The sequence below is a fragment of the Narcine bancroftii genome, chromosome 8 (genome assembly GCF_036971445.1).
Source record: "Narcine bancroftii isolate sNarBan1 chromosome 8, sNarBan1.hap1, whole genome shotgun sequence".
NCBI classification, from domain to species: domain Eukaryota; kingdom Metazoa; phylum Chordata; class Chondrichthyes; order Torpediniformes; family Narcinidae; genus Narcine; species Narcine bancroftii.
Genome location: NC_091476.1, coordinates 128,376,763 through 128,388,849, shown reverse-complemented (window position 1 = coordinate 128,388,849; position 12,087 = coordinate 128,376,763).

Sequence of the window (12,087 nt, the reverse complement as noted above, 5' to 3'; positions counted from 1 at the left end):
CTGATGCTCCTCTGATGCTCCTCTGATGCTCCTCTGATGCTCCTCTGATTCTCCTCTGATGCTCCACTGATGCTCCTCTGATGCTCCACTGATGCTCCTCTGATGCTCCTCTGATGCTCCTCTGATGCTCCTCTGATGCTCCTCTGATGCTCCTCTGACGCTCCTCTGATGCTCCTCTGATGCTCCTCTGATGCTCCTGCTCCTGCTCCTGCTCCTCTGATGCTCCTCTGATGACCTCTGATGCTCCTGCTCCTGCTCCTGCTCCTGCTCCTGCTCCTGCTCCTCTGATGCTCCTCTGATGCTCCTCTGATCCTCCTCTGATGCTCCTCTGATGCTCCTCTGATGCTCCTCTGATGCTCCTCTGAGGCTCCTCAGATTCTCCTCTGATGCTCCTCTGATGCTCCTCTGATGCTCCTCTGATGCTCCTCTGATGCTCCTGTGATGCTCCTCTGATGCTCCTCTGATGCTCCTCTGATGCTCCTGTGATGCTCCTCTGATGCTCCTCTGCTGCTCCTCTGATGCTGATCTGATTCTCCTCTGATGCTCCTCTGATGCTCCTCTGATGCTCCTCTGATGCTCCTCTGATGCTCCTCTGATCCTCCTCTGATGCTACTCTGATGCTCCTCTGATGCTCCTCTGATGCTCCTCTGAGGCTCCTCTGATGCTCCTCTGATGCTCCTCTGATGCACCTCTGATGCTCCTCTGATGCTCCTCTGATACTCCTCTGATGCTCCTCTGATGCTCCTGTGATGCTCCTCTGATGCTCCTCTGCTGCTCCTCTGATGCTCATCTGATGCTCCTCTGATTCTCCTCTGATGCTCCTCTGATGCTCCTCTGATGCTCCTCTGATGCTCCTCTGATCCACCTCTGATGCTCCTCTGATGTTCCTCTGATGCTCATCTGATGCTCCTGTGATGCTCCTCTGATGCTCCTCTGCTGCTCCTCTGATGCTCATCTGATGCTCCTCTGATTCTCCTCTGATGCTCCTCTGATGCTCCTCTGATGCTCCTCTTATGCTCCTCTGATCCTCCTCTGATGCTCCTCTGATGCTCCTCTGATGCTCCTCTGATGCTCCTCTGATGCTCCTCTGATGCTACTCTGATGCTCCTCTGATGCTCCTCTGATGCTCCTCTGATGCTCCTCTGATGTTCCTCTGATGCTCCTCTGATCCTCCTCTGCTGCTCCTCTGATGCTCCTCTGATGCTCCTCTGATGCTCCTCTGATGCACCTCTGATGCTCCTCTGAGGCTCCTCTGATGCTCCTCTGATGCTCCTCTGATGCTCCTCTGATGCTCCTCTGATGCTCCTCTGATGCTCCTGTGATGCTCCTCTGATGCTCCTGTGATCCTCCTCTGATGCTCCTCTGATGCTCCTCTGATGCTCCTCTGATCCTCCTCTGATGCTCCTCTGATGCTCTTCTGATGCTCCTCTGATGCTCCTCTGATGCTCCTCTGATGCTCCTCTGATGCTCCTCTGAGGCACCTCTGAGGCTCTTCTGATTCTCTTCTGATGCTCCTCTGATGCTCCTCTGATGCTCCTCTGATGGTCCTGTGATGCTCCTCTGATGCTCCTGTGATGCTCCTCTGCTGTTCCTCTGCTGTTCCTCTGATGCTCCTCTGATGCTCCTCTGATGCTCCTCTGAGGCTCCTCTGATGCTCCTCTGATGCTCCTCTGATCCTCCTCTGATGCTCCTCTGATGCTCCTCTGATGCTACTCTGATGCTCCTATGATGCTCCTCTGATGCTCCTCTGATGCTCCTCTGATGCTCCTCTGATGCTCCTCTGATGCTCCTCTGATGCTCCTCTGATGCTCCTCTGATCCTCTTCTGATGCTCCTCTGATGCTCCTCTGATGCTCCTCTGATGCTCCTCTGATTCTCCTCTGATGCTCCTCTGATGCTCCTCTGATGCTCCTGCTCCTGCTCCTGCTCCTGCTCCTGCTCCTGCTCCTGCTCCTGCTCCTGCTCCTGCTCCTGCTCCTGCTCCTGCTCCTGCTCCTGCTCCTGCTCCTGCTCCTGCTCCTGCTCCTGCTCCTGCTCCTGCTCCTGTTCCTGCTCCTGCTGCTGCTCCTGCTCCTGCACCTCTGATGCTCCTCTGATGCACCTCTGATGCTCCTCTGATGCTCCTCTGATACTCCTCTGATGCTCCTTAGATGCTCCTCTGATGCTCCTCTGATGCTCCTCTGATGCTCCTCTGATGCCTCTGTGATGCTCCTCTGATGCTCCTCTGATTCTCCTCTGATGCTCCGCTGATGCTCCTCTGATGCTCCTCTGATGCTCCTCTGATGATCCTCTGATCCTCCTCTGATGTTCCACTGATGCTCCTCTGATGCTCCTGTGATGCTCCTGTAATGCTCCTCTGATTCTCCTCTGATGCTCCTCTGATGCTCCTCTGATGCTCCTCTGATGCTCCTCTGATGCTCCTCTGATGCTCCTCTGATGCTCCTCTGATGTTCCTCTGATGCTCCTCTGATGCTCCTCTGATGCTCCTGCTCCTGCTCCTGCTCCTGCTCCTGCTCCTGCTCCTGCTCCTGCTCCTGCTCCTGCTCCTGCTCCTGCTCCTGCTCCTGCTCCTGCTCCTGCCCCTGCTCCTGCTCCTGCTCCTGCTCCTGCTCCTGCTCCTGCTCCTGCTCCGGCTCCTGCTCCGGCTCCTGCTCCGGCTCCTGCTCCTGCACCTCTGATGCTCCTGATCCTGCTCGATGCTCCTCTGATGCACCTCTGATGCTCCTCTGATGCTCCTCTGATGCTCCACTGAATCTCCTCAGATGCTCCTCTGATGCACCTCTGATGCTCCTCTGATGCTCCTATGATGCTCCTCTGATGCTCCTCAGATGCTCATCTGATGCACCTCTGATGCTCCTCTGATGCTCCTCTGATGCTCCTCTGATGCTCCTCTGATGCTCCTCTGTTGCTCCTCTGATGCTCCTCTGATGCTCCTCTGATGCTCCAATGATGCTCCAAGGATGCTCCACTGATGCTCCTGTGATGCTCCTGTGATGCTCCTCTGATGCTCCTCTGATGCTCCTCTGATGCTCCTCTGATGCTCCTCTGATGCTCCTCTGATGCTCCTCTGATCCTCCTCTGATCCTCCTCTGATGCTCCTCTGATGCTCCTCTGATGCTCCTCTGATGCTCCTCTGATGCTCCTCTGATCCTCCTCTGATGCTCCTCTGATGCTCCTCTGATGCTCCTCTGATGCTCCTCTGAGGCTCCTCTGAGGATCCTCTGAGGCTCCTCTGATGCTCCTCTGAGGCTCCTCTGATGCTCCTCTGATGCTCCTCTGATGCTCCTCTGATGCTCATCTGATTCTCCTCTGATGCTCCTCTGATGCTCCTATGATGCTCCTCTGATGCTCCTCTGATCCTCCTCTGATGCTCCTCTGATGCTCCTCTGATGCTCCTCTGATGCTCCTCTGATGCTCCTCTGATGCTCCTCTGATGCTCCTCTGAGGCTCCTCTGATGCTCCTCTGATGCTCCTCTGATGCTCCTCTGATGCTCCTCTGATGCTCCTCTGATGCTCCTGTGATGCTCCTCTGATGCTCCTCTGCTGCTCCTCTGATGTTCATCTGATGCACCTCTGATGCTCCTCTGATGCTCCTCTGATGCTCCTCTGATGCTCCTCTGTTGCTCCTCTGATGCTCCTCTGATGCTCCTCTGATGCTCCTCTGATGCTCCAATGATGCTCCAATGATGCTCCTCTGATGCTCCTGTGATGCTCCTCTGATGATCCTCTGATGCTCCTCTGATGCTCCTCTGATGCTCCTCTGATGCTCCTCTGATGCTCCTGCTCCTGCTCCTGCTCCTGCTCATGCTCCTGCTCCTGCTCCTGCTCCTGCTCCTGCTCCTGCTCCTGCTCCTGCTCCTGCTCCTGCTCCTTCTCCTGCTCCTGCTCCTGCTCCTGCTCCTGCTCCAGCTCCTCCTCCTGTTACTGCTCCTGCTCCTGCTCCTGCACCTCTGATGCTCCTCTGATGCACCTCTGATGCTCCTCTGATACTCCTCTGATACTCCTCTGATGCTCCTCAGATGCTCCTCTGATGCTCCTCTGATGCTCCTCTGATGCTCCTCTGATGCTCCTCTGATGCACCTCTGATGCTCCTCTGATGCACCTCTGATGCTCCTCTGATGCTCCTCTGATACTCCTCTGATGCTCCTCAGATGCTCCTCTGATGCTCCTTTGATACTCCTCTGATGCTCCTCTGATGCTCCTCTGATGCTCCTCTGATGCTCCTCTGATGCTCCTCTGATGCTCCTCTGATTCTCCTCTGATGCTCAAGCTCCTACTCCTGCTCCTCTGATGCTCCTCTGATGCTCCTCTGATCCTCCTCTGATGCTCCTCTGATGCTCCTCTGATGCTCCTCTGATGCTCCTCTGATGCTCCTCTGATGCTCCTCTGATGCTCCTCTGATGCTCCTCTGATCCTCCTCTGATGCTCCTCTGACGCTCCTCTGATGCTCCGCTGATGCTCCTCTGATGCTCCTCTGATGCTCCTCTGATGCTCCTCTGATGCTCCTCTGATCCTCCTCTGATGCTCCACTGATGCTCCTCTGATGCTCCTGCTCCTGCTCCTGCTCCTGCTCCTGCTCCTGCTCCTGCTCCTGCTCCTGCTCCTCTGATGCACCTCTGATGCTCCTCTGATGCTCCTCTGATGCTCCTCTGATGCTCCTCTGATGCTCCTCTGATGCTCCTCTGATTCTCCTCTGATGCTCCACTGATGCTCCTCTGATGCTCCACTGATGCTCCTCTGATGCTCCTCTGATGCTCCTCTGATGCTCCTCTGATGCTCCTCTGATGCTCCTCTGACGCTCCTCTGATGCTCCTCTGATGCTCCTCTGATGCTCCTGCTCCTGCTCCTGCTCCTCTGATGCTCCTCTGATGACCTCTGATGCTCCTGCTCCTGCTCCTGCTCCTGCTCCTGCTCCTGCTCCTCTGATGCTCCTCTGATGCTCCTCTGATCCTCCTCTGATGCTCCTCTGATGCTCCTCTGATGCTCCTCTGATGCTCCTCTGAGGCTCCTCAGATTCTCCTCTGATGCTCCTCTGATGCTCCTCTGATGCTCCTCTGATGCTCCTCTGATGCTCCTGTGATGCTCCTCTGATGCTCCTCTGATGCTCCTCTGATGCTCCTGTGATGCTCCTCTGATGCTCCTCTGCTGCTCCTCTGATGCTGATCTGATTCTCCTCTGATGCTCCTCTGATGCTCCTCTGATGCTCCTCTGATGCTCCTCTGATGCTCCTCTGATCCTCCTCTGATGCTACTCTGATGCTCCTCTGATGCTCCTCTGATGCTCCTCTGAGGCTCCTCTGATGCTCCTCTGATGCTCCTCTGATGCACCTCTGATGCTCCTCTGATGCTCCTCTGATACTCCTCTGATGCTCCTCTGATGCTCCTGTGATGCTCCTCTGATGCTCCTCTGCTGCTCCTCTGATGCTCATCTGATGCTCCTCTGATTCTCCTCTGATGCTCCTCTGATGCTCCTCTGATGCTCCTCTGATGCTCCTCTGATCCACCTCTGATGCTCCTCTGATGTTCCTCTGATGCTCATCTGATGCTCCTGTGATGCTCCTCTGATGCTCCTCTGCTGCTCCTCTGATGCTCATCTGATGCTCCTCTGATTCTCCTCTGATGCTCCTCTGATGCTCCTCTGATGCTCCTCTTATGCTCCTCTGATCCTCCTCTGATGCTCCTCTGATGCTCCTCTGATGCTCCTCTGATGCTCCTCTGATGCTCCTCTGATGCTACTCTGATGCTCCTCTTATGCTCCTCTGATGCTCCTCTGATGCTCCTCTGATGTTCCTCTGATGCTCCTCTGATCCTCCTCTGCTGCTCCTCTGATGCTCCTCTGATGCTCCTCTGATGCTCCTCTGATGCACCTCTGATGCTCCTCTGAGGCTCCTCTGATGCTCCTCTGATGCTCCTCTGATGCTCCTCTGATGCTCCTCTGATGCTCCTCTGATGCTCCTGTGATGCTCCTCTGATGCTCCTGTGATCCTCCTCTGATGCTCCTCTGATGCTCCTCTGATGCTCCTCTGATCCTCCTCTGATGCTCCTCTGATGCTCTTCTGATGCTCCTCTGATGCTCCTCTGATGCTCCTCTGATGCTCCTCTGATGCTCCTCTGAGGCACCTCTGAGGCTCTTCTGATTCTCTTCTGATGCTCCTCTGATGCTCCTCTGATGCTCCTCTGATGGTCCTGTGATGCTCCTCTGATGCTCCTGTGATGCTCCTCTGCTGTTCCTCTGCTGTTCCTCTGATGCTCCTCTGATGCTCCTCTGATGCTCCTCTGAGGCTCCTCTGATGCTCCTCTGATGCTCCTCTGATCCTCCTCTGATGCTCCTCTGATGCTCCTCTGATGCTACTCTGATGCTCCTATGATGCTCCTCTGATGCTCCTCTGATGCTCCTCTGATGCTCCTCTGATGCTCCTCTGATGCTCCTCTGATGCTCCTCTGATGCTCCTCTGATCCTCTTCTGATGCTCCTCTGATGCTCCTCTGATGCTCCTCTGATGCTCCTCTGATTCTCCTCTGATGCTCCTCTGATGCTCCTCTGATGCTCCTGCTCCTGCTCCTGCTCCTGCTCCTGCTCCTGCTCCTGCTCCTGCTCCTGCTCCTGCTCCTGCTCCTGCTCCTGCTCCTGCTCCTGCTCCTGCTCCTGCTCCTGCTCCTGCTCCTGCTCCTGCTCCTGCTCCTGCTCCTGCTCCTGTTCCTGCTCCTGCTGCTGCTCCTGCTCCTGCACCTCTGATGCTCCTCTGATGCACCTCTGATGCTCCTCTGATGCTCCTCTGATACTCCTCTGATGCTCCTTAGATGCTCCTCTGATGCTCCTCTGATGCTCCTCTGATGCTCCTCTGATGCCTCTGTGATGCTCCTCTGATGCTCCTCTGATTCTCCTCTGATGCTCCGCTGATGCTCCTCTGATGCTCCTCTGATGCTCCTCTGATGATCCTCTGATCCTCCTCTGATGTTCCACTGATGCTCCTCTGATGCTCCTGTGATGCTCCTGTAATGCTCCTCTGATTCTCCTCTGATGCTCCTCTGATGCTCCTCTGATGCTCCTCTGATGCTCCTCTGATGCTCCTCTGATGCTCCTCTGATGCTCCTCTGATGTTCCTCTGATGCTCCTCTGATGCTCCTCTGATGCTCCTGCTCCTGCTCCTGCTCCTGCTCCTGCTCCTGCTCCTGCTCCTGCTCCTGCTCCTGCTCCTGCTCCTGCTCCTGCTCCTGCTCCTGCTCCTGCCCCTGCTCCTGCTCCTGCTCCTGCTCCTGCTCCTGCTCCTGCTCCTGCTCCGGCTCCTGCTCCGGCTCCTGCTCCGGCTCCTGCTCCTGCACCTCTGATGCTCCTGATCCTGCTCGATGCTCCTCTGATGCACCTCTGATGCTCCTCTGATGCTCCTCTGATGCTCCACTGAATCTCCTCAGATGCTCCTCTGATGCACCTCTGATGCTCCTCTGATGCTCCTATGATGCTCCTCTGATGCTCCTCAGATGCTCATCTGATGCACCTCTGATGCTCCTCTGATGCTCCTCTGATGCTCCTCTGATGCTCCTCTGATGCTCCTCTGTTGCTCCTCTGATGCTCCTCTGATGCTCCTCTGATGCTCCAATGATGCTCCAAGGATGCTCCACTGATGCTCCTGTGATGCTCCTGTGATGCTCCTCTGATGCTCCTCTGATGCTCCTCTGATGCTCCTCTGATGCTCCTCTGATGCTCCTCTGATGCTCCTCTGATCCTCCTCTGATCCTCCTCTGATGCTCCTCTGATGCTCCTCTGATGCTCCTCTGATGCTCCTCTGATGCTCCTCTGATCCTCCTCTGATGCTCCTCTGATGCTCCTCTGATGCTCCTCTGATGCTCCTCTGAGGCTCCTCTGAGGATCCTCTGAGGCTCCTCTGATGCTCCTCTGAGGCTCCTCTGATGCTCCTCTGATGCTCCTCTGATGCTCCTCTGATGCTCATCTGATTCTCCTCTGATGCTCCTCTGATGCTCCTATGATGCTCCTCTGATGCTCCTCTGATCCTCCTCTGATGCTCCTCTGATGCTCCTCTGATGCTCCTCTGATGCTCCTCTGATGCTCCTCTGATGCTCCTCTGATGCTCCTCTGAGGCTCCTCTGATGCTCCTCTGATGCTCCTCTGATGCTCCTCTGATGCTCCTCTGATGCTCCTCTGATGCTCCTGTGATGCTCCTCTGATGCTCCTCTGCTGCTCCTCTGATGTTCATCTGATGCACCTCTGATGCTCCTCTGATGCTCCTCTGATGCTCCTCTGATGCTCCTCTGTTGCTCCTCTGATGCTCCTCTGATGCTCCTCTGATGCTCCTCTGATGCTCCAATGATGCTCCAATGATGCTCCTCTGATGCTCCTGTGATGCTCCTCTGATGATCCTCTGATGCTCCTCTGATGCTCCTCTGATGCTCCTCTGATGCTCCTCTGATGCTCCTCTGATGCTCCTCTGATGATCCTCTGATGCTCCTCTGAGGCTCCTCTGATGCTCCTCTGATGCTCCTCTGATGCTCCTCTGATGCTCCTCTGATGCTCCTCTGATGCTCCTCTGATGCTCCTCTGATGCTCCTGCTCCTGCTCGTGCTCCACTGATGCTCCTCTGATACTCCTCTGATGCTCCTGCTCCTGCTCCTGCTCCGGCTCCTGCTCATCTGATGCTCCTCTGATGCTCCTGCTCCTGCTCCTGCTCCTGCTCCTGCTCCTGCTCCTGCTCCTGCTCCTGCTCCTGCTCCTGCTCCTGCTCCTGCTCCTGCTCCTGCTCCTGCTCCTGCTCCTGCTCCTGCTCCTCTGATGCTCCTCTGATGCTCCTCTGATGCTCCTCTGATGTTCCACTGATGCTCATCTGATGCTCCACTGATGCTCCTCTGATGCTCCTCTGATGCTCCTCTGATGCTCCTCTGATGCTCCTCTGATGCTCCTCTGCTGTTCCTCTGCTGTTCCTCTGATGCTCCTCTGATGCTCCTCTGATGCTCCTCTGAGGCTCCTCTGATGCTCCTCTGATGCTCCTCTGATCATCATCTGATGCTCCTCTGATGCTCCTCTGATGCTCCTCTGATGCTCCTCTGATGCTCCTCTGATGCTCCTCTGATGCTCCTCTGATGATCCTCTGATGCTCCTCTGATCCTCCTCTGATGCTCCTCGATTGCTCCTCTGATGCTCCTCTGATACTCCTCTGATGCTCCTCTGATGCTCCTCTGATGCTCCTGCTCCTGCTCCTGCTCCTGCTCCTGATCCTGCTCCTGCTCCTGCTCCTGCTCCTGCTCCTGCTCCTGCTCCTGCTCCTGCTCCTGCTCCTGCTCCTGCTCCTGCTCCTGCTCCTGCTCCTGCTCCTGCTCCTGCTCCTGTTCCTGCTCCTGCTCCTGCTCCTGCTCCTGCACCTCTGATGCTCCTCTGATGCACCTCTGATGCTCCTCTGATGCTCCTCTGATACTCCTCTGATGCTCCTTAGATGCTCCTCTGATGCTCCACTGATGCTCCTCTGTTGCTCCTCTGATGCCTCTGTGATGCTCCTCTGATGCTCCTCTGATGCTCCTCTGATTCTCCTCTGATGCTCCGCTGATACTCCTCTGATGCTCCTCTGATGCTCCTCTGATGATCCTCTGATCCTCCTCTGATGCTCCACTGATGCTCCTCTGATGCTCCTGTGATGCTCCTGTGATGCTTCTCTGATTCTCCTGTGATGCTCCTCTGATGCTCCTCTGATGCTCCTCTGATGCTCCTCTGATGCTCCTCTGATGCTCCTCTGATGCTCCTCTGATGTTCCTCTGATGCTCCTCTGATGCTCCTGCTCCTGCTCCTGCTCCTGCTCCTGCTCCTGCTCCTGCTCCTGCTCCTGCTCCTGCTCCTGCTCCTGCTCCTGCTCCTGCTCCTGCTCCTGCTCCTGCTCCTGCTCCTGCCCCTGCTCCTGCTCCTGCTACTGCTCCTGCTCCTGCTCCTGCTCCTGCTCCTGCTCCTGCTCCGGCTCCTGCTCCTGCACCTCTGATGCTCCTGCTCCTGCTCGATGCTCCTCTGATGCACCTCTGATGCTCCTCTGATGCTCCTCTGATGCTCCTCTGATGCTCCTCAGATGCTCCTCTGATGCACCTCTGATGCTCCTCTGATGCTCCTCTGATGCTCCTCTGATGCTCCTCAGATGCTCCTCTGATGCACCTCTGATGCTCCTCTGATGCTCCTCTGATGCTCCTCTGATGCTCCTCTGTTGCTCCTCTGATGCTCCTCTGATGCTCCTCTGATGCTCCTCTGATGCTCCAATGATGCTCCAATGATGCTCCTCTGATGCTCCTGTGATGCTCCTCTGATGCTCCTTTGATGCTCCTCTGATGCTCCTCTGATGCTCCTCTGATGCTCCTCTGATGCTCCTCTGATGCTCCTCTCATGCTCCTCTGATCCTCCTCTGATGCTCCTCTGATGCTCCTCTGATGCTCCTCTGATGCTCCTCTGATGCTCTTCTGATCCTCCTCTGATGCTCCTCTGATGCTCCTCTGATGCTCCTCTGATGCTCCTCTGTTGCTCCTCTGATGATCCTCTGATGCTCCTCTGATGCTCCTCTGATGCTCCTCTGATGCTCCTCTGATGCTCCTCTGATGCTCCTCTGATGCTCCTCTGATGCTCCTCTGAGGCTCCTCTGATGCTCCTCTGATGCTCCTCTGATGCTCCTCTGATGCTCCTCTGAGGCTCCTCTGAGGCTCCTCTGAGGCTCCTCTGGGGCTCCTCTGATGCTCCTCTGATGCTCCTCTGATGCTCCTCTGATGCTCCTCTGATGCTCCTCTGATGCTCCTCTGATGCTCCTGCTCCTGCTCCTGCTCCACTGATGCTCCTCTGATACTCCTCTGATGCTCCTGCTCCTGCTCCTGCTCCTGCTCCTGCTCATCTGATGCTCCTCTGATGCTCCTGCTCCTGCTCCTGCGCCTGCTCCTGCTCCTGCTCCTGCTCCTGCTCCTGCTCCTGCTCCTGCTCCTGCTCCTGCTCCTGCTCCTGCTCCTCTGATGCTCCTCTGATGCTCCTCTGATGCTCCTCTGATGTTCCTCTGATGCTCCTCTGATGCTCCACTGATGCTCCTCTGATGCTCCTCTGATGCTCCTCTGATGCTCCTCTGATGCTCCTCTGATGCTCCTCTGATGCTCCTCTGTTGCTCCTCTGATGCTCCCCTGATGCTCCTCTGATGCTCCTCTGATGCTCCACTGATGCTCCTCTGATGCTCCTCTGATGCTCCTCTGATGCTCCTCTGATGCTCCTCTGATGCTCCTCTGAGGCTCCTCTGAGGCTCCTCTGAGGCTCCTCTGAGGCTCCTCTGAGGCTCCTCTGATGCTCCTCTGATGCTCCTCTGATGCTCCTCTGATGCTCCTCTGATGCTCCTCTGATGCTCCTCTGAGGCTCCTCTGATGCTCCTATGATGCTCCTCTGATGCTCCTCTGATGCTCCTCTGATGCTCCTCTGATGCTCCTCTGATGCTCCTCTGATGCTCCTCTGATGCTCCTCTGATCCTCCTCTGATGCTCCTCTGATGCTCCTCTGATGCTCATCTGATGCTCCTCTGATACTCCTCTGATGCTCCTCTGAGGCTCCTCTGATGCTCCTCTGATGCTACTCTGATGCTCCTCTGATTCTCCTCTGATGCTCCTCTGATGCTCCTGTGATCCTCCTCTGATGCTCCTGTGCTGCTCCTCTGATGCTCCTCTGATGCTCCTCTGATGCTCCTCTGATGCTCCTCTGAGGCTCCTCTGATGCTCCTCTGATGCTCCTCTGATCCTCCTCTGATGCTCCTCTGATGCTCATCTGATGATCCTCTGATGCTTCTCTGATGCTCCTCTGATGCTCCTCTGATGCTCCTATGATGCTCCTCTGATGCTCCTCTGATGCTCCTCTGATGCTCCTCTGATCCTCCTCTGATGCTCCTCTGATGCTCCTCTGATGCTCCTCTGATGCTCCTCTGATGCTCCTCTGATGGTCCTCTGATGCTCCTCCTATGCTCCTCTGATGCTCCTGCTCCTGCTCCTGCTCCTGCTCCTGCTCCTGCTCCTGCTCCTGCTCCTGCTCCTGCTCCTGCTCCTGCTCCTGCTCCTGCTCCTTCTCCTGCTCCTGCTCCTGCTCCTGCTC